A 27,500-nucleotide genomic window follows, 5' to 3' on the forward strand; every position below is an offset into this window, starting at 1 on the left:
AGGTGTCTAAAAGCAAAAGAGCAAATGGAGTCTAAAGTGTCCAAAGGGTATTAAATTGACGAAGGGGGTCTTCAAGCTCTATCGGTCTGAAAACTGTCTAAATTGTTTGAAGAAGGGCTATAGGTCTCTAAAGGGTCTAAATTGCTATTAAGGAGTCTGAAGGATCTTAAAGGGTCTCAATGTGTGTTAAGGGGTCTAAGGCATGTAAAGGTCTAAAGGGTGTATGGGGTGTAAAGGGTTGAAGGGATCTTTAAAGCATCTAAGCAGTCTAAATGGTGTAAAGGGTGTAAGGGGTCTTAAGGGTCTTTGGTGTCTAAAGGTCTGAAAGTTGCGTTCCAATAGTTAAGTAATGCACGTAGGCAAGTAATTAATAGATGTTGTCATGGTCCAAATCACGTTCAAACAGTACATAATTAATAGACTTACTCATGTGGGTCCATCGAGGCTTCACCCCCATTTCTGCTCCCTCCCCCCATCCACATCCTATGGGTGGGTGGAGTTTGTGCATTTAAGCTTGGTCTAATGGATGTAAAGGTCGAGGGAGTCTCAAGGGTCTTGAGGAGTGTAAGGGGTCTAAATGGTTTATGGTGCTTAAAAGTGTGTATGGGGTGTATGGGGTCTAAAAGGATCTAAAGGTCTAAAAGGTGTGTTCCAATGGAAGAGGATGGAATTGATAAACGGACTTAATCGGCATATTTACGGTCCAAGTCATGTTCATACATTACGTAATTAATAGACAGATTCACATGTATGGACTGAGGCTTCACCCTCCCCCTCACCTCCCCCTCCCCCCACCCTGACGATGATGGAGTTTATGCATTAAAGGTCAAAAGGACTGAAAAGGGTCTCAAGGGTCTAAAAGGAGTCTAAGGGGTATAAATATCTAAAGTATAGAAGGTTCTAAAGAATATAAGGTGTTTAAAGGGGTTTACAGGCATTGAAAGGGGTCTGAAATGGGCTAAAATGGGTCGAAAGGTTGAAAGGGTGTAAACGTCTAAAAGGTACATTTGAATAGTACATCTTGAGATGCAACACGAATGGTGCATGAAAAAGTTCGTCAAAAACGATTTCTGGTGAGTTGCTAACAACACATGGACTGAACCATGAACTATGCCATTTTGGCAAGGACGACTCTCTACTCTCTCTCTCTCTACCTGCAGCGACAGCTGAGATTGCCCATGACAAACGTAGACCCTCCATCTCTTCATATATATATATATATATATATATATATATATATATATATATATATATATATATATATATATATATACATACATACATACATACATACATACATACATACATACTAGTGTAGATAGAACAGCTAGATAATATTAAAGTAACTTAAATGTTGGTGGAGGCCATTAGGCTCATCAAGCCTGCACTATGGTGGCCAACCTATGGTTGTTTTACCTTCTCTATCCTTTTTAAATGCTGAGCATCAAGCAAGGAAGAAGCACCTGACATTTTAAGAAGTCTTTACGAGGACTCGGCCAGAGCCAGGTTTGAACCAGTGACCTCCCAGACTCAGAACCCAGACTCAGAACGGACACTCAAACCATTACACAACCGAGTTTCGTTAAATATACAGATTAAAGAGAATGATATCATTGTGAGAAAGCTAAACTTTAACCAAAAGACCAAAAATGCCTGATTGTTTTCATACCGAAACCGACCATTTGTACATCATTAGCACGATGATCATTTCGTGTAAAATGCAAGGCTCTTGGCTAGGCATGTGTTCACCATCTCACTCCACATTGCATGAAAGGTACTTTCATCAAATGCTTGATTTGCATAACCTAACATGGCTGAGAGGTCGGTCTCCTTGGCGAAGGGGATGTGTGCAAATCAGAATGTTGGACACGGTCTCACCTGCACGTTGATCAAGCAAACTGACCAATCACCAGTGAGCATCAAATAGATATAATGTTGACAACATGTTAGAAACTTCAGTTGTTAATGGAATGGCAGACGGAAGAGTTTTGTCTGAATTGAAAAAGACGAGTTGACACTCTCCTTTTTCACAATCAATCCTCTCTTACTCAATTTATTGTGTTCTTTCCTGCTGCTAATAAATGTGAAAGAAGAAATTTCATTAACCCATTTATTCATTCATTCATTTCCACCACAAACCGTCAAATTCCACTGTGGGTGAATTTCCTCCTCACCTTCCCCAGGTATGCCTGACATATCCATCTGTATGTTAATGTCCATGTGAAACGTTTGTGGTTTTGGAGTGCTGTATATTGGAAAAATGAAAGTATCCTCCAGACTTCTCTGTTCTTCCTCCTTTTTCATAATTTTTTTTCTTCCAATTCCATGATTGCTCTTTCTTTCTCTCATGTTTTACTACTGTCATTTTAAATGGCATCATGGCACCTACTGCACGAACACAGACTTACCTCAACCGACCCTGACATTGATTCCAATAGTTCCGCACTCGTACATCTGTTCTCGGGGGTAATGTTGCTGCGCTTGCTCAAAATGGAACGAAACATTGGAAGGAAAATAACCACGTGACCATACTTGTCCTTTTCATTGCTGCTGTTGATAAAATTGCTTCTTCTACTCCCTTCCTTGCACCTCCACCACCCCGTCCCTTCCCTAACCTACTGTTCTTGTATTCCTCTATGCACAAGCTCTTGTTCCTAAATTCTTAACAGCTGCAAATTCGTTTCCGCTTTCTCCAAATCCCATTTCAATGTCTTCAGCCTATCTTCTCACCATCCAATTGTCATCTGCTCTGTTTGGCTCCCCTCGTCATGTCCTCGTTAAACTTTTAAATTAGCTCTCTATGGAGTTTCCAAAGCTTCAAAGAGTCTGGCAATTTTGTCAGGCTGATGGGTGGCTCTGCAATCTGCTGCATTCATCGGTTACGAGTCAAACGTATTATCTTGTTTGTTTTGGACATCAAGAACCGCTGTAATTGCTTCCACAAAAACCATCTCTGTTGCACCAAATGATCCCATCTTGTTTAAACCGATGCTTCCTTTTTATGCCTCCGCTGATGAAATCGCCAAGCCATTATGTTTTTCGGGTTGTACGTACATCTGTCCGTGTTAATTTTCTCTGTTTTCTCTGCAACCACTTGTCCGATTGACACAAAAATTTCACCATCGATGCGACGACTCATGTAGATTGTGTAATGATAATTATGACGTCATCGGTTACGTAGTGCAGCAGCCATGTTGGAAAAAAGAAAAAATTTTGACCTCTGTATCTCTGAAACTGCTCCATGGAAAAAAATTTAAACTTGGCACATGTGAAGTACTCCCCATGGGGAATAAGTGTTATTTTTTTTGCTTCGTTATGACGTCATAATTGCAGACGTCAAATGCTTTATCCGATCAGTATGAAAACTTTTTTGAGGGTCATCGAGGGCTAAATTATATGGGGGGAGGTGAGGGGTGAAATTGATGACATCATCGGTCATTTGCTTCGACAGCCATATTTCTTTTTAACATAAAAACTTTCAAAAAACTTCTTCTCAAAAATGGCTGAACAGATTGAGGAGAGATTTACAAGTATGAACACCTAACAAAAACTTCTCCACCGATGATGTCATAGGTCACATGGTTTGGCAGCTATGATTTTTTTGAAGAATAAACCTTTAAAAATCCATTTCTCCAGAACGGCTTGACAGATCGAGGGGGAAACTTTACCCACATGTTCCCCAAGACTTGGGGATACCAGGGCGTTCACGAATAATTAATGAGTCACATGGTTTGGCAGCCATATTGGTTTGAACGAAAATCTTAAAAACATTCTTTCTCTTGAACCACTTCATCAATCGATGTAAAACGTCAAAATTATGATCTAGTCATCATGGGGAATATGTGTTTTAAATTTCAACCTGATCAGACACATGGTCTGGCAGCCATAATTATTTAATATTTTGAATCTGGGTTCAGGGATTTAAATCAAACTTGCTTCAAGTATGTATAATGTGGATGGAGGAATATCTGGCGACATTGCGATGTCGAAGAGTGCCTTTCTAGTTTTTCCTCGAATCATGGGAAACGGAAGCTTATACAGAGCAAGTTGCTGTTGAATGATTTGTTTTCTTAACCTATAATAAATAAGGAGCACCAACTGTTACTCTGCAAAGATGCCAACAATTCTGTGCCTACTCTCTAAGGAAGTCGAAGTCCAAAGCGAATGCCACTTGAAATTTCACCTTGCTGATGTTTCTTGTATAAGGAAATCAGACACAGGTGGAAGCCATTCAGCCTATCATGCCTGCGTGAACACCATACTAATTTATCAACACAAGAACCAAAGAAGAAAATGCAAATTATATACATATATATATATATATATATTTTAAAAACAATTTATTTTAAGTTTTTGTAGTTTTTGTATTTTTTTTTCTTTTTCCCCTCAGGGGAGTGGGCATGGGCTTGGTTTGAAACGCACAACATCAACCACACAATGCCCCTTGATGAGACCCCCACCAACAGCACTCCGTACACATGCACACAATCACCCATCAATGCTCAAGCTACCTAAAAGTCCTGTCAACATCTCTTTTTCCCTTTATCTCCATAACTTCCAGATACCTATCTAATTCTAATTTAAACTTATCTATTGTTTATGCTGCCACTACTTTTCCAGGGAGGCCTTTCCATGCATCTTCCCTTTGATGTTTCACAGAAATTGATCACATCTTGCTAAAGTAAATGATCTCTATTTAATTTTCTCCTCTTTCACACCCTGCCCCCTTGTGGAATGCTGTTTGTGGATGAATGTGTGTGGATACGACAAAAGCATTCTGAGTACAAAAGACAGCGAGTGGGTTTGGATTTTCCATCTCAGTTCCATCTTATGTGGGTTTTAAAAGCTAGACAAATCCATTGACATTCAATATTTCCACATAAACAGCAATCCCGGCAGATCCCTCGAGCAGCATGCTTCTCGGAGCGATGGAGGTGGAAGGACCACCTTGGCACGTGCCATACGGGTAGCCATGGACTGAGCTCATCAACCACTCCCTGCCGACAGGGTGCTAGAGAACCAAGAGGAGTATCAAGATAAGATCGAGCCCAGCAGGCCTTCTCCAACAATGATCTGGTGAAACAAGGCATCTCCATGTTTTTGAACCTCCATGTTTAGCTCAATGTTTGTTCTATTGATCATACCAGTCTTCCAAATTTTGGTGTTTTTCCTGCATCAACTTTTATATGAAACACCACTCTTAACCCAATCAGTGAAAATGACCGACCACTTAATCTGAGAACAATCCATTCAGTGGTATTTTCCAATTTGTTAGCGCTGACCTGGCCAATGGAATTCATCTGTGATGTGAGTTCGTTACCATGCACCTGAAGGAACTCTTGCATCATCATCACTTTGTCCCAACATCCACACACCCAGATCCTTGATGGAGGAACAGATGCTTTGGAGGTCAACTTCATACTTTACTCACCCCGATGGACCAAAATACGTGGGTTTTTACCGGCGCTCGATCATATTCACCACAGGTGTTTGTTTGATCCCATCCCTCTCCAACACTTCTCAAGTCACTTTTTAGGAGACCCGATGTATATAATTTACGGTCTTTATATATATATATATATATATATATATATATATATATATATATATATATATATATATTTCTTCACATGCTATTATACCTGGAATAATTGCACTCTCGAGGGTGTGAATGGGATGAAGACAAAAACAAACCGAGACACAAGACTACAGCACTCAATCACACTGCAAAAAACTATCATCATGCAAGTGAAACTTAAATCCAAACATGCAAAATGTAGTGTATACCTCTTGATGCTACACCTCCTGACTCATAACAGCTTCGGTTACTCGGTTAAATATTTAATTGGATTCACACAACAATGGACATACTCCTCCTAACTCGGCAATGGCTGGATATCTATCTAGAATCTCTTGATGTCTATATTGCACCATTGTGTGTCGGTGGCCATTGGTATTCACCCTTAATTCTGAGATATATAAGGATCTGGCATTGGCTGAAGATTTTTTTCTATTTATACATACAGTACTAGAAACATCAGCTCCCTTCAAGAGCAGCCTAAGGAGGAGGAAGGAGGGATAGTGGGGGAGGTGGGGCAAATATATTTTGTGCCATGGCTAATAATCCCCCATCTGCAGCAGGGTTCAGTAAACCACTTGCACTGAGGCACGTGTGCAGGCCAAAATTATGTCGCCTTCCTCCCCCCCCCCACATTGTAGTGTGGGGGCGGATTTTTTTGTGTGCATGGCCTGACCCTGGGTACTACCAGGGTAGTAGTTTTTTTAATGTTTTTGTTTTATGTTTTACAGCTTTGCTGAAGGCCGACCTGCTCATTCGCCAAGGGGAGGGGGGTTTGCAAAGGATGGCCATGTTGGTCTTCCCATAGCAATCTAGCTCTTCCGTCGTCGGGAGTGGAGTACTCGCGGTCATGTTGCTATAATCAGTCGTCCCGCTCATCCGCTGTTGGGAGCGGGGTTTGTATGACAGTAGATGATAAATGGGGTTTCTGGGACACCCATTTAAATGAATGCAGGAAAAGGGAAAAACTTTCTGACCCATGTCCCAAAAGCTCAAAATAGGAGACTCATTTTCTCTCCACCTATCCCCTTCCCTCCCATACAAGCAAAAGCTAAAAAATAGGAGACTAATTTTCTCCCCACCAATCCTCTTCCCTCCCATACAAGCAAATGTAAAATTGAGACTATGAAAGATTGAGACTTACTGATTAAAGCACTTCTTCCCTTTCATATTTTCATTCCACTGAAAGAGCGAACCAACGAATATTTGTTCATGTTCTACTTTAGGTAATAACTTTATTTTCTGAAAACATTCATTTCCATCGAGTATATTCACAAAGAATAACTTGGAACTTGGTTCTTGGTTCTTGGTTTAAGTATCTTTGTTGAGCAGAAATGAAATGATAAACTTCTCTTAATGCTCTTATTTTTCATGGTCTTTCCAAATTCAACATTAGGTGTTATTTTTTATGTAAGTTTTTCTCAAAATCATTTCAAAGCAAGCTGTTTCATTTTCATGTTAAAATGAGTCAGACTGCTTGAGGACCGAAGCAAAAATGCGACTCATTTACTATGTGAGACACACCCTGAAAAACCCATTGTTGTGTAATCTCCCATGATGTCATCAACTCGAGGCTATTTATTACCAAACCGAACTTCGTTCTTATTCAGTCTTATTCAGAGAATTTTGAGTCTTATTCAGAGAAAGGAGTATTTAGAAGAGAACTCTGACCTTGTAGATCAATCGTTTTCACAAGATGAGAGGTGAGATCCTTGAACCCATTCATTGTTGTTTTATACAGAAGTAAATCACTATACAACCAATAATTATTATGTCTTTTTCTAACAGGGTATCCCCAATAAGAACATCGTTGATAACTGATTTGGAAAATGAAGCCTTTACATATCATGAGGAATGGCAAAAATGAATGACTTCCATAAAGACATTCAATCGTTCAGAAGAGAATTAAATGACATATTTGTTGGCTGGAAAGAAGTTCTCTCATGTCCTCTGACCTTGAATGAGTCAAGTCAAAGGTGAGAAATTATCCCTCTGTGTGTGTGTGTGTCTCTGTCTGTGTGTGTGTCTGTCTGTGTGTCTGTGTGTGTGTCTGTGTGTGTCTGTGTGTGTGCGTGTGTATGTGTGTGTCTGTGTGTGTGTATGTGTATATGTGTGTGTGTGTCTCCTTCTTTGTCTCTGTCTTTGTCTGTCTCTCTCTCTCTCTCTCTCTCTCTCTCTCTCTCTCTCTCTCTCTCTCTCTCTCTCTCTCTCTCTCTCTCTCTCTCTCTCTCTCTCTCTCTCTCTCTCTCTCTCTCTCCCTGTCTCTCTCTACCTCTGTCTCTATCTCTGTCTATATCTCTCTTGAGTGTTGACTCATTATTATCATTATTATTATTATTATTATTATTATTTCAATTTAAACACCTGTCTGGATGAACCAAACACACAACTTAATCTTCTGGAGGAATCTGACATGACACTCAATCTTCTGGAGGTAAATGTTATATTTATGATTTTGTTAATATCATAACATATGTATATACATATATCATCTTTGTACACCCAAATTGTTCTTCCCTCTTTGTTTTGAACAGAATATGTTGACCGAGTTTCAAAATCACAAACCAGCAGACTGCTGTGAAATAAGATTTTGTTCAATGTCTGTAATCTTGTTTTATTATATACTAGCTGAAGTACCCGGTAATACCCAGGAAATTTGCTGGTAAGACTAAGTGCCTATTTTCCTCACGCGCTTTAGACTGAGGCATTAGTTGTATGGAGAAAATTAGGAAGGCTTCTTTTTATGGGGTGATGCCGAGGGAGCAATCATTGTCATCGCAACTGGTAAATATAGCGGTGCAGTGGTCCTTGATGTCCTGCCAAAACCCAGACCGAGAAAGCTGAAACGTGAGTTTTGTGCTTCTCTCGCCCGTCAGTGTGATGCTCTATTTGCAGTTAGGTGATGCTCTCTCTCTCTCTCTCTCTCTCTCTCTCTCTCTCTCTCTCTCTCTCTCTCTCTCTCTCTCTCTCTCTGCAGCCGACTCTGCTTGCCTGACTCGTTCATGAGCAGATATATCAGCAGTAAGACGACTCTCTCTGCAGCTGACTCCGCTTGCCTGGCTCTTTCATGAGCAGACCTATCAGCAGTAAGACGACTCTCTCGCTCTCTCTCTCTCTCTCTCTCTCTCTCTCTCTCTCTCTCTCTCTCTCTCTCTCTCTCTCTCTCTCTCTCTCTCTCTCTCTCTCTCTCTCTCTCTCTCTCCCCCCCCCCCCCGCAGCTGACTGCTTGCCTGGCTCATTTATGGGCAGATCTCTCGGCAGCTAGGCGAGTCTCTGTCTCTGCAGCCGATTCTACTCGTCTGGCGCTTTGACGACTCTCTCTCTCTCCGCAGTCGATTCCGCTTGTCTGGCTCTTTCATGAGCAGATCTATCAGCAGTCAGATGATTCTCCCTCTCCGCAGCCGACTCTGCTTGCCTGGCTCGTTCATGAGCAGATCTATCAGCAGTCAGACGACTCTCCCTCTCCGCAGCCGACTCTGCTTGCCTGGCTTTCATGAGCAGATCTATCAGCAGTAAGATGACTGTCTCTGTCTGCAGCTGATTCTGCTTGCCTGGCTCGGTCGCGGGCAGATCTCTCGGCAGCAAGGTGAACATCCCTCTCTGCTGACGTCTCCTGAAGAACAAAAAGATTTGCGATTTTACTTGTGAGATCCAACTACGTCAAAATTATAACCGTTCTTGAAGTAAGAATTGGGAGACGTGTATTATGAAACGGCATACCTCTGAATGCCTCTGTTGCTGTTGCCGTGAGCGTGCAGTTCGAGATTTCAAATTTGTTCGCTTTCGCAGTGGCATAATGTTTTGGGTTTCAAAGCTGTTATAACAGGAGGAGAATGTGTATGTTTAAAAAGTCAATGAATACGAACATTTTGTACTTCAAAAAACCTGAGCGTTTTTCAGCTGATTCTGCTTGCCTGGCTCGTTTACGGGCAGATCTCTCGGCAGCTAGGCGAGTCTCTATCTCTGCAGCTGATTCTGCTTGCCTGACTCGGTCGCGGGCAGATCTCTCGGCAGCAAGGTGAACATCCCTCTCTGCTGACGTCTCCTGAAGAACAAAAAGATTTGCGATTTTACTTGTGAGCTCCAACTACGTCAAAATTTACGTCAAAATTATAACCGTTCTTGAAGTAAGAATTGAGAGACGTGTATTATGAAACGGCATACCTCTGAACGCCTCTGTTGCTGTTGCCATGTGCGTGCAGTTTGAGAATTCAAATTTGTTCGCTTTCGCAGTGGCATAATGTTTCAGGTTTCAAAGCTGTTATAACAGGAGGAGAATGTGTATGTTTAAAAAGTCAACAAATACGAACATTTTGTATTTCAAAAACCCGAGCGTTTTTAACCATGAAGCCTTTTGTTATGATTCATACGCCCGTGCACTATTCGAAAATAACATCACGTTAAACCACCCTCCAGTAATTTTTATGGAAAGCCACTTAACGCATCCTGGAGCTGAATGTTAGGTCTATATGTGTGTAAAGTTTCATCAAGATCGGTTCACTGGTCTAGGAGCTTATTGGTTACAAGCAAACGGACAGACAGACAGACAAACAGACAGAAGGACTGTCATTTATGTAGTAGATGCTTTCCTTATAATTATCTGATTTTGAATTACAAGAAAAGAATAAAGGAGATGTAAAGGTAAATGTAATTTTTTTTACAACAGAAAACCAATAAAATTTCTTCTGATTTTCTAAAAGCCTTGTGTTTTCTTAACCTTAAAACTCTTTCATTATTTAACATCTTAGTTAAATCCAAAGTTGTGATTTATTAACATAAGTATAAAGCCAATCTTTTATTGAAAATACCTCATTCTTATGTTGTGTAACATATTTATGAAAATACCGAATACCCTTCTCTTGAAGGTATGCTTGGACACATAAATGATAATTTTTTTGAAGCCTTCTTGCTGTCATTTATGTATCAGAAATATATGACAGATTAATATAATGACAGGAAATACCTCCTCATCTTCCCATAGTTAAATCAGTTTGTATTCCCTTACTTATTAAATATAATCCTGTTCTTTGTGTTTTCATGATATAAACTATGGCAAAACCATTATTGATTTTACGCTTATTAAATTCTTTTATTTGTTGTTTGCTAATTGTGCTTCCACAAAACTCATTCTCGGCACCAAGTGGATAACATTCTTCCTTACGAGACTGATTTAATTGTTCCAGGTCTTCTAGGTTAATTTTAAATGACCAATTATACCCTAAATCATTCATCTTATATCCCCATTATTCTATTCTCGTACAAATGATACGCCCTTCTTTATAAAATTTTATTTTACTTGGAATTGTGAATTATGCATGACCTGGATATAAAATCAACACTTCTGTATCTTTGGAATACACAGCTGTTTTATTTGAGGATATATATATATATATATATATATATATATATATATATATATATATATATATATATATATATATATATATATATATATATATAGTGATAAATCACTTAATCTCACCAAGTCATTCACGTCAGTCGGGCTTGGATAATTTATTAATTTAAAAGCATTTTTCATTATAATATTTTTTGCTATACTATATTTCTGTCGTTCAGCCTGTGCCTTTGTGTAATATTTTGATAAATCAATATCCAGTTATTGGGATACACCAAAGATAGAACCATCTTTACCAACATAAGTCATTTATATTAGATTAAAAATAATGTCATTAAAAAATTTATTTTTGTTGAGTTGAAATAACACATATAGATATAATTGACCACAACACATGGAATTTAATTCTTGGACTTGAAATGTTTGATAAAGACCATTCTGTAAGAATTTTATTACTTCAACAGGTGGTGGAAGACCATAACTATCAAAATAATATTTGTCTTGACGATTAAAAATACAAACCCAATGTGAACCGTTCCCATTATTATCTTCTCAGTTAATAATGATATTCTTTGTATGTTTAGACACGTTTGTTAATTCATCTCTCAGACAAATAGCCACATTAAGCCTGGTGTTGGCTTAGTGGTTAGGGTGGCGGCTTGAGATCCCAGGGTTCTGAGTTCAAGCCCTGTTGGCTGCTGAATTAACACCAGGGGGTTGATTCAGCCTGTCATCCTTCCGACGTCGGCGAAATGAGTATCAGTGTACTGGTCCCGGTGTATGCCCTGATTAGAATAGGAGTACCATGTCCCTGTGTGTCGTAAGAGGTGACCAAGGTTGGCATCAGGAAGGGAATCCGGCCATAAAACATTGCCTCAAGAAAAAGCCTAACCCCTGCACAGCAGGGAAAAATGGCTGTAAAAACGGTCATTTTATACAAATAGCCACATTATGAATTTTTAATTTCTTACAATATTTGATAAGTTCTAAATTTGATGTATTCTTTCCAAATTATTTAAACCACTCAACAATGCTCATTTATTTATTACAAAGATATAATCCATTACCCATTTTAGTTAATTTTACAACTGCTTGTGCGATAGAAGAAAGCATATCTCCAACTAACAATCTCGCTTTATCAGGCAGACTTTCAAGTTTTTCAGCAAATTCTACAATTACACCACTTCCACTAATTTGTTTCTCTAACTCTTTGTTCTGTCTTTCCAACTCTTTTGAGCCCGTAGTTGAGCCTTCCTTTCGTTGGAAGCTTTCACCGCTGCTGAAATACCACCTGTCAATGCTCCAGCCGCACTTAAACCAGCAAATAAAGGAATTAGAAATGGGAGAAATCTTCCACTCGTCTCTCTTATTGAATATTTTTTCAACATTGGTTTTGTCATTTTAATTTTAAGTGAGCCAGTATCGTTCAAGATTTTCACCTGTTCTCTTGTGAGCAAAACATCAATTCTTACTGCTCCTTTTCTCTGAATTTGTATTTACGTTGATCATTCAAGGCTTTTGATTTTGAATACAAGATGATAGTTCATGAAGATTGATTTGATTAACATACACCCCAGTTGGCACTTTGCTACTCATTTATTCATCAAAAAATTATGTGAGACGAATCACAACACCATTATCTGTATTAATCTGTAATTCTGTTTCTTCCAAAAGCAAACAACATGTATCAACTTCTTCACTCTCTCCTCTTTCAATGTATAGGGAAGAATCCACTCTATTAGACTTTATAGTTTCCTTTTGAGCACTCAGGTCAATCGCAGCGATTGTATACAGCTTTTAAATGCTGTCATATCCAAAATGGGTTCTTTATTTCCATTACTTTCACACACCTTTTGGTAAGCCTTGTATGCTTCAGCATAATCGTTTTTTCCCCAATTAATTTCCAATCTATCTCTTGGATAAAATGTTCCATCCAGAGAAACACAAAGTTATTTCACCTCAACATTATCACTCAATACTTTATCCTTATCAGTAGCAGGATCACCATCTGGTTTTTAGAAAATAAGCCACAGATATCGTGGCTTTATTTCCAGAACACACGAAGTCCACGTATAAGTGGTTTGGTTCAGTTTAAGGTGTTGGCATCTTCTTTTAAGGTATGATACATTGAGTGGTTTCTTTGAGTTAAGTCTTCCATGCAACATCTCTTCTGTTTTAAGATTAGGAGTATATTCACTAATATACCAACTAATTTCATCAATTAGAAATTTATTCTGAGCTGCAAAACCATGAGTCACACCAAAAAGCAATCTATTTTCATTATCATTCCTTTGCAGTTGAAATCTAATTTTAAGACCAAACAGAACCTTATCATGATCACAAAATCCAAATATACCTTTATGAGGAACTGCCACAGTAAAACTATTGCCTGTTTTTGTATCATCATGATGCATTTCTTTTCTTTGACTATATCCAGGGTTAGGGCTGTTAGGGTTAGGGTTAGGGTTTGACTATATCTTTGACATAATCAACTGCTTCAACTTCTTGCGTTCCAATATACAAACGAACACTGACAAACATTTTCCAGAATAAATCATTTATGAGTGTCGCGTTTGTGGTATTCGCAGTATAAGTGAATGTAAATTTACACAACAAGAAACTTTCGGCTACATTCAAATAAGTATGTTGATTATTTATTTCAAAACTTTTTGTTCCATTTGTATTCCAGTCTGTTCCAGTCATGGCATTTACCTTCAAGTAGTCTTCTTTTTTAGTGGAGTTTGAGATGACAATGTTATCATCCAAATCATTGATACTATCAATTGCTTCCACACGTGTATTTATTGAGGAAAAAAGATGTTAAAATTTTTGAAACCCTTACCCAAGTATTTGAATTATTTTCTGTCGTTCTTGGGGAGACAACTGAGTTTTGCCTTTTTTAATTTATATTATTGCTTGCAATTTAGGAGATTCCTTTTGGTCATCTTTTATACTCTTTATAGCACCCGCTACATTTCCCACAGCAGAAGCAGTTGAACCAACTGATTGAGTATGCGCTGATTGAAAATATTGTATTTGTTCTTATTCCATCATTATAAGTGCCATCAATAATATCACAGTGAATTAATACTGAATTTATGCCTGAGGCTATTTGAATGACATTATCACTGTGAAACGTCCCATTAGTTTCAATCTTTTTTGAGGAGAAACCCAATAACACTCAAAATGAATTATCAATTGTGAAGTCAACCTTGTAGTTATTTTTAAGTTTAATCGTTGATTTTGAAGTATGTTTTTGAATATCCATAACAATATTTTTTGGTTCATCACCCTGTTCTTTCATAAGACGAGCAATTTCGGAAGATATTTTAGAAATCTCATATGCTCTGGGTGAAACTGTTATAGTTTTGTATCCACTTCCTGGATTATAATTAAACTTGTCATTTTTCTCGGTGATATTAAATAAGGTATTATAATTTTCCATGGATAATAAAGATGCCTCAGTCTATGAACTAATTGTGATGGGTCATTTGGAAGAAAACTAACACTTCAACCAAGCCTACTTAAAGTCTGAATAATGTGTTTCTCCTTCTCATTCTTCCTACTTTTACCAGATAGACTCACCCTATAATTAAGAGAGTCCAGCAGATCAATATATACTCCATCATCATTATTTTTTTATATCCAGTGGTTTATCAAAATACTTTGATTCATCCCCCACAGTTGAACCTTGTTTTCTGTCTTTTGTTAGAAGAAACATTAATCTCAGAGTTAGTTTAACTGGGGGTTGAGCAGAACTCAAGAACCTTAATTCATCATTAAATATCAATCCCTTTTCTTGAACAAGATGAAATATTGCTGGTTGTTCTGTTGGAATGAGTCCTGCTTTGGTTTTTGAATCTGCTGTATATTCATTGTTTTGAAGAGCTTTCACAATATAATCAGGGGGTTGATTAATCTCTTCCAGTTGTTGAAATAATCCTTCATCATATTCTAATTCTCCTAAATGGTCTAATTCTTCCTCCGTGATTTGACTGAAATCTTTTAACATTTGAAGTTTTTTTTGGAGTATATTCTATTGTGGGAACTGTGGAAGCATCTACAATAAAAAAAAAATTCTCTTGTTTTCTTTCAAATGCTTCTTCACCTGTTAGTTTCTGCCTGCGTTTCTTCTTTATGTCTTCCTGTTGTTTCACAACTTTTGAAACCAACTCTTGATGCTCCTTAAATCTTCTTGCTCTTTCTTTTGCATACATTTATTTATTGGAAAATATCATTCACTGAATTATAAAGGTCAACAGGGAAATTTTCCTTTTCTTCATCATTAAAGTAGATGTGTTCAAATATATCCTTTTCTTTAAATATTTCATCAAATTCTTTATTAACATGAATACGAGTTGTAATTTCTTCTTCACTAATACTTGTATCTCTGCTTTTCAGACGTTTTTGTTGAGTTTCTTGATCAACATCAAAACCGAATGATAAAATCTTAACCCCATTACCACTCAGATGTTTAATAATTTGTCTCATTCCTTCTGGATTAGTTTCTAATATCCCAAGACCACCAGATTTTAGTTTCTTTAACTCACTCTTGCAATGTGAATATTTTTTTGTTCCAAGAGAAACCTCCTCAAATATTTGGCCTTCATTCCTCAATCGCATGTTCCTCGATTGAAATATAGTAATAATCTTCACCTTCTACTTCTTCTGGTCACATTTCTCTGGTTGTTGTAGATACAATATGAATCACATGGTGTTTTTTTGGAAAACTTACAATATTTTCATTTGTACTACACAATAACTTTGATTTCTGAAAGTTTTTTCCAGAAGCAGATTTACCCACAAGATTTATAATAATAGTTGTCATTTATTTATGTCATTGTTTATAAAATAAAAATATATATCTTTTAATATCTCATCTTGTTTCACAACAATATATTTATATTTTTCAGTCGTCTGCTTCATATAATCCCCAAATTCCTTTTTACTACATAATGTAGAACAATTGTCTCTCCAAAAATTGTTTATATCTATTGAATTTAACTTGAATAAAATAAAAGTATTGGCATTGTTTCTTATTGAGCGATAAAGGAGTTGAAAGTATGATTGCCAAAGATAAATACAATTACAAGAAGAATGTCTCCCTCTTGTGTAGTAGCTATCCATTACCGTTTGGTTTCTCTCATTAACACAGTCATCAAAGATAAGGAGGTACTTTTTTGATTTATCCAAATCTTGGGGAGAAGGTATATCATCCGTATTATCACAAATAATACAACTTATCGGCTTTGATTTATTTTTATATATCTGTGTATCACAAAATAGTTGTATTACATCTTCAATGTTTTTATCATTTAGTTTGTTTTGAAGTTTAAATAAACCAATTATATCTTCTTTTTGAAGACCAGCAATAAAACCTTGTGGGAGCAGTTGATACTCAGGTTGAAAACTTGACTTTGTGAAAATTATTAAATTATCATAATCTAAAAAGTTGGGAGTAAGGAGCATCTTTAAAAGCAGACAAGTTTTTCCACACCCGCTTGAACCAACAATGAGACATCTTAATGAATTTGGAAGATTTTTATGGTTATTAAATTTTATCTTATTTTCCCAAATGGGTAAAAAAATCATTCATTTATATATTTGGAAAACAGGTTATTTAATTTTTTATTGGCTTTTTTGAAACTCTATGTTTTATCCTCAGTTCAGGTTTAATTTCAAGATAATCTATTATTTTATTTATACAATATCTTGTGTTGATATTTCCCTGAAAATAACAATAATTAATGATATAAATCATCAATCCATGAAACATGGTCGTCATTTGTTCAGTCTCTTCTCTTGTAAGAAAAGGTGTATTATCACCCTCATACATTACATTCATTTCTCGAATCAATGTTGTAAAGTAATTCATTTTTGGTGTAAATCTCAAAGAATTATATTCCTTTTTATATTTTTTATTATCATTAATTTGAAGATAATCACAGAATATACATTGTTTATAGGCTTTTGACTCTGTGCTTAATCCCCGTCTTTCACACGCAGGACAATTCTGGAATTTGTCATGTGGAGAATCAGGAAATTCAAGAGGCTCAAAATCTAGTAAACTATTCATATTTACAAGTAAGACATTACTTCAAATAAAATTCATCTTCGGTACTTTCATTGGTGCATTCCCAATCATCTATAAAACTGCTTTCATAACTATCGTTTGAACACAAACTCTCGGTATCATAACTGTCTTCTGTTCCAACAGATATACTATCAACACTCTCATGATCTTCAAAATCTTCAGTTGAATAATGACATTTAATTAGTAGAAAAAAACATTACCTTCTATATCTATATACTTTTTCTCATGAACAGATTCAACGACTGCATTTGTAACGTTAAAGGTAATTTTAAAATGATCCTTAACTACTATCAAACAAAATGTCATTTCACCTGATGTATTAACATCCTTTACTTCATTAGGATTTACATCTTTAGGGTTGTTGAAAAAAATACAAATTTCTCCTTGCATATTACAGATGGTCTTATCTTTTCTTTCTAAAGCTTCATCCATAAGGTTTTTATTTTTTTGATACTTTTTCTTGTTTCATTGCTTCTTCTAGTTTTGAATATATTGCCAGAAGGAGAGGAGAAACTTTTGTTAAAGCTACTTTAATTGATGTTCTTCCAGATATACTAAAAGCCCTTCCACTGACAAAAATTGAAGAACTCGTATTATTCACCATAATTGTTTTTATCCAATAGTTGTTACATTTATCTTTATTCAATTTTACATCCTCGACATATTTCTCAATATCTTTTACAAATGAATAGATTGATTGAAACTTGTCTTTTGTGTCTTGATACATTGTATTTATTAAGTGAAAAAAGTTGGAGGATAAAATGGTTTTAAGCACAGATTCACCAAAAGATTAAACAGAATTTTCATAAAGAAAATTTTTTTTTCATCAAGAAAAGCAAAGGTTTTGTTTTATAAATGTGGTGAACACAGCTTTCTGCGATGTTTGTAATCATGAATATAAATGTTATTAAAAAAAACACCTTCAAACCAACAAACACATTCAATATTTTCAGACTAATATCTCCACTTGACCAAGAAACAAAACTGTGACAGATGTGATAATGATATTCTTAAAAAATTATAATAAACACCTTCAATCACGCATGCACAAGAACAATGAAGAAAGGGAAGGTGCCACTAAATTCTCCATTGAAAACACTGATGGGGCATTTAAAGGGCATATAAAAATAAGATTGTTTTGCTTTCAAGACCCTGTACCATCTTCAATCATTGAAGCTGTTGATATGGTTAAACAAAGTATTGAAACTATAATTAAAAACACATTAAGTAAAATGAAAACTTTAAAGTTTTATCTGGGAGTAAAATTGAATATGGTAAGAGAAGGTGATGGATTAGACGCCGCTCACTATTACACAGCCCCGGGTTTGGCTTGGAGTGCAATGTTCAATATGCCAAAACAGAATTTGGAATAAATCAGTGATTATAGATATGCTTTTAATGATAAAGAAGGCTAAAAGAGGAGGAATGTCTCAAGTGTGTTCCAAGAGATAATATGCCAAAGCAAATAACAAATATCTTTCTGATTATCTATCTATAATTCCAGCAATGTGTGTGTGTGTGTGTGTGTGTGTGTGTGTGTGTGACCGCTGTTTCTCGACAACAACTGGTCCGATGTAATTGAAACTTGCCAAGTATATTGCTGTGGACCTGAGTATGTGCCTTTTCAAGGTTTGATATTAATCTGACAAGTGGTTCTCAAGTTATGGCCATTTATTTACTAAACCAATGACAGGACACGTTGCTGCGTAGGCGTGGCCGATGGGGAAGACATCCTCAGTTACCAATGACAGGGCACGTTGCTTGGCATTTTGCACCCAGCACGTTCCCCATTGCGGGTTACAACTTACGGACTTCCGGATAGTGATGACTTACTGTATGCTAATAATTTCTCGATTTCTTATGCACATTTATAGATAAACACAATGCCCCAATCCAGTCGTTGTTTACGAGAGCGAAGGAACGGCCTGTGTGTTTGTTTGAAATTATTATTTTTATATTTTTGCACGTACGTCCACGCACATACGGCCATGCACGTATGGGCACGCGAGAGTGAAGGAATGGCCTGTGTGGTTGTTGTTTCTGGCAAGCGGTTTGAAAGTTTTTTTTTTTGCACGTACGGCCACGCACGTACGGCCATGCACATACGGGCATGCGAGAGCGAAGGAACGGCCTGTGTGGTTGTTGTTTCTGGCACGCTGTTTGAAAGTTTTTTTTTTTGCACGTACGGCCACGCACGTATGGCCACGCACATACGGCCACTCGAGAGCAAAGGAACGGCCTGTGTGATTGTTGTTTCTGGCACGCGGTTTAAAAGTTTTTTTTTTTTCACGTACGGCCACGCACGTACAGGCACGCACTAGTAATAGGAATGAGGACAACTCTTACCTGATGTATTATGATGCTCACAATTTGTGTGGGTGGGCTATGTTTCAATCTTTACCTTATGGAAAACTTAAATGGGTTAAAGATTAACATTATGAAAAAGTTTTACAAGACATTGTTGTCTCTTCTCAAAAAGAATTGCATGAAGCTGAAGTTGGATATTATTTTGAGGTTGATTTAAAATATCCAGAAGAACTTCATAACAAACATAAAGACCTACCTTATGCCCCTGATAAAGAAAGTCCAAGAAAATAATAGTTAAGTGATTACCAACAGTCATTTCATATAAAAGGTAAATCTTCAGAAAGATTACTTACTCCATTAAATGATAAAGAATGTTATGTTTTGCATCAAAGGAACTTGAGCCAATATTTATCTGCTGGGTTGAGAGTGAGGAAAATTCATAGGATTGTGAAATTTAAACAAAGTCATTGGTTAAAGAAGTATATTAATTTTAATACAAAAAGGAGAACAGAAGCAAAAACAGATTTTGAGAAGGACTTTTATAAATCAATGAATAATGCTGTATTTGGAAAGACTATGGAAAATGTTAGGAATAGGCAAAAGATAAGACTTGCTACATCTTGGAAACAGGCTTCAAAGTTAAGTAATAGACCAAGTTTTGAGCGAGCGGAGGTGTTTTCAGAGAACTTTTGTGCAATTCATTTGAAAAAAAGAGAGTATTGAAATGGATAAACCTATTTATATAGGAACATCAATTCTTGACTTGTCAAAGTCGTTAATGTATGACTATTACTATAATCATTAATAATCAAAGTATAAGGATAATGTGTCATTGTTATATATGGATACAGATAGTTTTATATTGAAATTAAGACAAGTGATGTATTTGAGGATATGATTGATAATATTGATATATATATATATATATATATATATATATATATATATATAATACAAGTAATTATAAGTCAGGTGATGTGTTGTTTTCATCAATGAATAAAAAGGTTATTGGTAAGTTTAAAGATGAATTGGGTGGGAAGGTCATGAGTGAATTTATAGGATTGAGATCAAAGTCTTATGCTCTCACATATATTGATAACAATAACATTGAAAGGTGTAATAAGAAGCTAAAGGGAATAAAGAAAAATATAAGCAAGGAAACAATAAACTTTAAACATTATTACAACTGTTTAACCTTTAAAGAAGGAAGAGTACAGAAAAATGAATACAATAAGAAGTTATAACCATCAATTATATACAGAAGAGATAAACAAGAAAGCATTCAGAGCTTTTGATGATAAAAATATATTTTAGAGAATGGAATCAATGGTCTCCCTTATGGTTATAAGTATAAGTGTTAAGATATTGGCTTGGGAATTTTAACAGGCTACCGCCATCTTTTTACTGATTTAGCAATGATAGAACCAAGCAATAACCAAGCCAAAGAGTGGAGATGTAATCAGCCTTGGTATTTAAATGGGGAACATAAAGAATGTGTGAAATATCAAATAAGTCTTGAAGAAATAACCGGGGTAAAAGTACACAAAACAAATAAGCGGATAAATTTAACTACAAATAAGTTGGAGGGTGTAAAGGAAAAAAAATTAATATCCTTGAATGGACTGAAAACTTTGATGGTTATCAATTTAACAATGGAAAAACAATTTACTACAATCTCAAAATGATATGTGGCTCAGGATGTGGTCAAATAAGAGCACTAAGAGAAGTTTATCATTTCATTTCTGCTTAACAATTATACTTAAACCAAGAACCAAGTTCCAAGTTATTCTTTGTGAATATACTCGATGGAAATGAATGTTTTCAGAAAATAAAGTTATTACCTAAAGTAGAACATGAACAAATATTCGTTGGTTTGCTCTTTGAGTGGAGTGAATATATGAAAGGGAAGAAGTGCTTTAATCAGTAAGTCTCAATCTTTCATAGTCTCAATTTTCTATTTGCTTGTATGGGAGGGAAGGGGATAGGTGGGGAGAAAATTAGTTTCCCATATTGAGCTTTTGGGGATTGGGTCAGAAAGTTTTTCCCTTCCCCCCCATTCATTTGAATGAGCATCCCAGAAACCCCATTTATCATCTACTTATGACCATATTGCTCTGCCCAAGGACATCCCATTCGTCCATCATGGAACACGAAGTTCGGGCGGCCATATCACACTGCTCAAGCCCATCCTGCATGACCATTGGAGGGAGCAGAGTTCATGCAGCCATATTAATTAAATTTTGGTATTGCTGGGTCACAGTGGTGCGCAGACCTTTCTCACACCATTAGAACCCCTGATAAAACTGTCTGATGGCCGCTCTTCCTGCAACATGGGGGGAGAAGGCCTCTCGGGGTCGGCGTCATTCAGAACATCATTTGGCCGCCCCTCAACATGGTACTCTTGCACATAACTATTGATAAACCTTTCGAGCTCCAAATTGTCAGGCAATAATTCACAAGGGCTTTCAGATGAAGCTTGGGAGGAGCCCCCGATCTGGGCTCTTGTGATCGGCCATGTAGCTCTGGCGATCCCCCAGTAATACAAGAAGTAGAAGCAATATTTTAAAATTACATCAATTCTACAGGTGATTTCTAGGTCCATGCTTCATATGCGTCGATTTGCTCCAGACGGACCCAGAAATTGTTTGCACATGTGGAGATAGCAGGATGGTTTGGCCATTTCCATGTGCACATGTACATTGTTCATATAGCAATATAAGGAAGGGTATGTGATCCTTGGACAGTAAACTATAGTACCAGTACAGTAGTTAAAAAAATAGTTGAGTGATCCTCTGCACCATCTTGCTGAGGATAGGGTGTGGCGCTTGGACTGGGCATGCACATTTGCCCAAAATTTGCTCCTGCTCTGCCCATCTTGCTGAGAGGGGTGGAACTTGTATCAAGCAAGCAAGGAAACTTAGTTTCATCCTACTATATTAACCATGCATCTCTGGATGACTGTCAGCTTACCAAGGCCATATTTAAGGCAGTGCTCCCTGATATTAAGATTGCTTTGATCAACGACTGTACTCTTCTTGGTGCTCTGATCTCCCCAAGGCCTTCACCAAAAGCTATTATCGAGAAGCACGATGACTTGATACATATGGCAGGCCATCTGGAGCAAAATGACGCACACAAAGCATTTGTGCGACTCAAAAACTGTTTCGCTTTGCCCAAGTTCCTTCATATCTTGTGTACATCTCCCTCCTACCTGAATGGTGCACAGCTAGGAGCTTTTGACCACACCATTTGCAAAACTGTTAGTAAAATCTCCAATGTTGCTTTTAATGATTCTGCTTGGATGCAAGTGACGCTTCCAGTTATGTGGGGAGGTCTGGGTTTCAGGATGGCTATTGATATCGTTCTCCCTGGCTTCACCTCCTCATTGCTGGCAGTCCGCGCTTAGCTGATGCCGTTCTGTCCCGCATAAGCGGTTTGGCACAAATGGGGGAGTTGACAGTGGCGGTGTTGTCATGGAGTTTAGCCCATATCAGTGTTTGCCAACCCGAATGCCTGTCCCGGCTTAGCCAAAAAGCATGGGACGTTGAGGCGGCAAGAGTGTCTTTTGGCAGCCTGTTGAACAGTGCGGATCAAGACACCAGAGCCAGTCTTTTGGCTGCACCCACGAAAGAAAGTGGGATGTGGCTTCATGCAGTCCCTGTTCCCTCTTTGGCAAGAGAGCTTTATCCTGAATCTTTCCAGGTTGCGGTAGCACTACGAGTTGGCGCATCAGTCTGTGAGTGGCATAAATGTTGATGTGGCAGTATGATGGATACACTTGGACACCATGGTCTGTCATGCCGTTTCAGTGCCGGTCGATCTTTTCGACATTCGGCCTTCAACGATGTGGTAAAACGTGCCTTTTATGGGACAGGGATACCATCTGTCCTGGAACCCCTCAGTGTAGATCTTGGTGAAAACACCCGCCTGGATGGCTTGACCATTGCCCACACAAGAATGGGAAAAGCCTAACCTGGGATTGCACTTGTGTTGACACTTTTGCCAAATCACACATTTACAATCCAGCCTCAATGACTGGAGCGGCTGCCAACGATGCCGAAGTTCTGAAACGTAATAAATACGCCGGCCTCAGCCAAACTTATTTATTTGAACCAATTGCCATATAAACAATGGGAGTGTATGGCCGTTCTACATCCAACATCTTTAGTGATATTGGTAGAACACTCGTTGCATCCACTGATGATATAAAGGAACTGGTCTGGTTCAAGCAGCGACTGAGCTTGGCCGTCCAGCTGGGAAACGCCATTAGCATTCTGGCTTCGGCTCGGGAAGAACAAAATCCCACATTAACACCATTTTAAAGTCTGTATTTTTAGGGGGGGGTGGTGGTTTTACTCATAATTTTTTTTTTTAAAGCTTCCATTTACTTGGTTGGAGTTTAATTTTTTCTCATTTTTAAATTAAATTTAATTATTAAATTGAGAGCTCATTCTGATTTAAAAAAACAAAACATTCTGGGTGTGCATACACTAAAATGGCCACAGTGGATATATTTGTATCTACGAGGGGCAGTCAATATGTAATCTTGAAATGGCGATATAAATTCGAGAATGTAATGTGTGTAGTTGTAGACAACATATGTTATATCCTTGGGTAAGAGTCATGCTTTGCCTGTTTTAGATCTGGCAACATTGAGTGTATGACATCAGTTGAGCAGTTCCAAGATGGCGGCTCCCTTCGAAGCATGTACCAGGGAGGAGCAACGCTCTGTCATCCATTTCTTGGGAAGTGAGGGTGTGAATCCCAGTGAAATCCATTGCAGAATGAAAATGTAATATGGTGACGCATGTTTATCATTGCAGCAGGTGTACGACTGGGACAGGAGGTTTAAAAGTGGAGTGTCCATTGTGGCAGACGCTGCTCGCTCGGGCCGGCCTCACACAGCCGACACACTAGAAATGGTTGCAAGAGTTGAGCGTGTGCTAAGGGAAAACCGTCGCATTATGCTGGATGAAGTGATCTCCGAATTGAACATTAGCCATGGTTCAGCACACCATACCATTCACAACGTGCTGGAGTTCCACAATGTGTCTGCAAGGTGGGTGCTGAGACAACTCACACCCAAACTGAAAGAACTCCCCTTTTAAACTTCCTGTCCTATTCGTACACCTGCTGCAGTGATAAACATACGTCACCATATTGCATCTTCATTCTGCGTTGGATTTCACTGGGATTCACACCCTCACTTCCCAAGAAACGGATGACAGAACGTTGCTTCTCCCTGGTGCATGTTTCTAAGGGAGCCGCCATCTTGGAACTGCTCGACTGACATCATACACTCAATGTTTCCAGATCTAAAACAGGCACAACATGACTCTTACCCATAGATCTCACATGTCGTCTGCAACTACACACATTACATTCTCGAAGTACATCAACATTTTAAGGTTAATTATTGACTGCCCCTTGTATTAAGTACTTTGTTAATGTCTGTATTATGGTTGTGCTGATTACATATCTTAAATTTAATAACTATTAATTCTTCATTTCATCACACCCATAGGAGGGTAAATATGACAGATGGTTTATTCAAATTATTTTCTCAGCAAGCTCTATTGCAGATTTTTTTTTGTGTAGAATACTTCATGTTTCCTTGATTGTTTTTGCCTCGGCTTTACCTACCCATCAAACTTCCTTTGTCTATTTCATATAAAATTTTCGCCTGCTATTCAGCTTTCTACATCATTTACAGCGGCTCTGCCCCACTGTCATGCTTGTGGTTTAACCATGTCCCATACCTTCTGCTGTTGCCTGCTCGACCTCGCTGAGGAAATCACTGTCGTCTGTTCATCACTACACAACCCTCTGGATCTGGAACCTTCAACCTTGTGGAAACGGTTCTGGCACAGATGAATGTCGTCAAGCTGCTGTATCAGGAAAAGGCCAGAAACCCACTGCCTTCCAGCAATCATGCAAAAGTAATTTTGTGCAGTGGAGTGAATCCGTGCATGGAGCTATCCAACAGGCACATGTTGGCAATTCGGATGAGGAGAATCGTTGGTGTGTGCAATTTTTTTTTGGGATTGTATTTGCTTTCATTTGCACTCCACCCCTCTTGTACACACATCAGTTTTGGCAAAACTGAATGCATTCTGATTCTCAAGTGATCAAAGCCCATTCTCGCTGGTTCAAGACCATATCGGGGCTGGCAAGTTAGCCTCGAGGTACACCCACTCGCCTCTGCGATTTCTTGCCTGGGGTTGAATACTGGCCCGGCTATAAACCGTCATCCTGGTGTTTTACAGGTAGGAAGAGGCCTCATTTTGTGTGCCATCCTTCCCAGGCAAAAAGAGCATTCCTTTCCTGTCATAATTCTCTGCAGACTACTGTAGAGTAGTAGCACCTGTTACCAACTGTAGCATATGAGAGTACAACTCTAGTATACTACAGTTCTAAAAGTAGCATTTTTGCCTGGGTTCTGATGGATGTTAAACTGCATGTCCCATCTGGCAGCATTATTTTGTAGACGTTAAAGATCTCACCTTGCCCTTTGAGAAGTGTAGGTGAGTTATCATACAGGAGGCATTGCGTCTGCAGCACAGCTGCACCCGCCAGCAAGTAAGGACCACCACAGCCATGGCCAAATCCGAAAGAATGACTGTATTTCCAAAAGTTCTAGGACAGTCAACAAACATTCTAGGGGTCATTAATTCGTAACTGTTTATTGGATTTCTTTTATGGCATTGGCCCATCTTGGCAGCAAGCTCACATCTAATCGCCTGCACTTTATATAAAATGCTGGTAAATATCTGGCATAATAGTGCATCATTGCAAGCTTTAAAGCACCTTTGCCCAACCTGTTTAATTCCGTCCTGTCTGCCATATTTTCAACACTGGCTTGACCTGTTGTCTTTCATTTCCTCAAGATGTTACCGACAATTGACTTGGGAAGGCCCAATGTGATAGAAATGTCACAAATCTCAGGCATCCAATAACCATTCCATATTGAAGGTCGGTCAGCTCTTTACCTTGTTGCACCTTGCTTACAACCGAGTTTCAAAACCTGCTTCACCCATCTGTAAAGCCGGTACTGCTTTGCATCAAAAGGAAATATTGTGCATGTACGTTGGGAGGGGTTAGTTTCGAGTTTTTACTGTCCCAATACTTTCATGTATATATATGTATTTATATGTATATATATATATATATATATATATATATATATATATATATATATATATATATATATATATATATATATATATATATATATATATGTTTTTTTATCGTCAAATTTCAATAAATCGTCTGAGTGTGTGGGCCCATCTTATAAGTAGAACTGTTGAGTATTTTCCATCATTGTAAATTATTGCTTGCATATCCACGATAAGTCTTGCCCTGTGTCTTTTTTATTTGTGAATAAAACAATTGTAGAAATGCTCCCAGTTCGTTTCCGTCCTTTCTTGCATTGGTCCAGCATGGATTGGATCTGAGTTTTAGCCGGGTTTTTATACCCGATAATCTGCTAATCCTAGCCGGCACGGCTTTGGCGGTTCCGCTCTACTGCACCCGAACCGGAGTTGGTAGTCGGTAGTTGGAACTCTACTGCAGTTGGTAGAGTGACCCATTTCGAGCAAGACGTGCGAGGGCGTGGTTCACCGGTAGTCGAAATCGCGTCATTAATTAGGTAAATTGGTTCCAGACAAAAAGACCCTACACTACGCGGTTGAGATATTGGCGTCCACGCTTGGTTCAGCGACCCGCCGGCTCATGGAATTATCCGGAGCGATGGCCTACAATTCCGGGGAGTCTGGTGGAGACAACGTAACCTTCCCCACCGAGTAGTCGTTCTCGCCACCGATCCCCGGCCTGCAACAGTATGTATGTATGTATGTTTGTGTATATATGTATATATATATATGTATGTATGTATGTATATATGTATGTATGTATGTATATATGTATGTATGTATGTATGTATATATATATATATATATATGTATATATATATATATATATATATATATATATATATATATATATATATATATATATATATATATATATATATATATATATAAGCCTGGTGTTGGCGCAGTGGTTAGGGCAGCGGCTTGGGATCCAAGAGGTCCTGAGTTCAATCCCCGTTGGGCCACTGAATTAATATACCAGGGGGTTGACTCAGCCTGTCATCCTTCCGAGGT

General features: G+C 38.0%; 1 protein-coding gene across 1 annotated transcript in view; it reads left to right on the forward strand.

Moving 5' to 3' along the window:
• LOC147011784 (germ cell-specific gene 1-like protein) overlaps positions 1-27,500 on the forward strand; it is a 113,837-nt gene that overhangs the window by 45,228 nt on the left and 41,109 nt on the right. The gene's annotated exons all lie outside the window — the stretch shown is intronic.

The sequence above is a fragment of the Eptatretus burgeri genome, chromosome 15, assembly GCF_056783735.1.
Source record: "Eptatretus burgeri isolate ZD-2024b chromosome 15, Ebu_testis_v1, whole genome shotgun sequence".
Taxonomy (NCBI): Eukaryota; Metazoa; Chordata; class Myxini; order Myxiniformes; family Myxinidae; genus Eptatretus; species Eptatretus burgeri.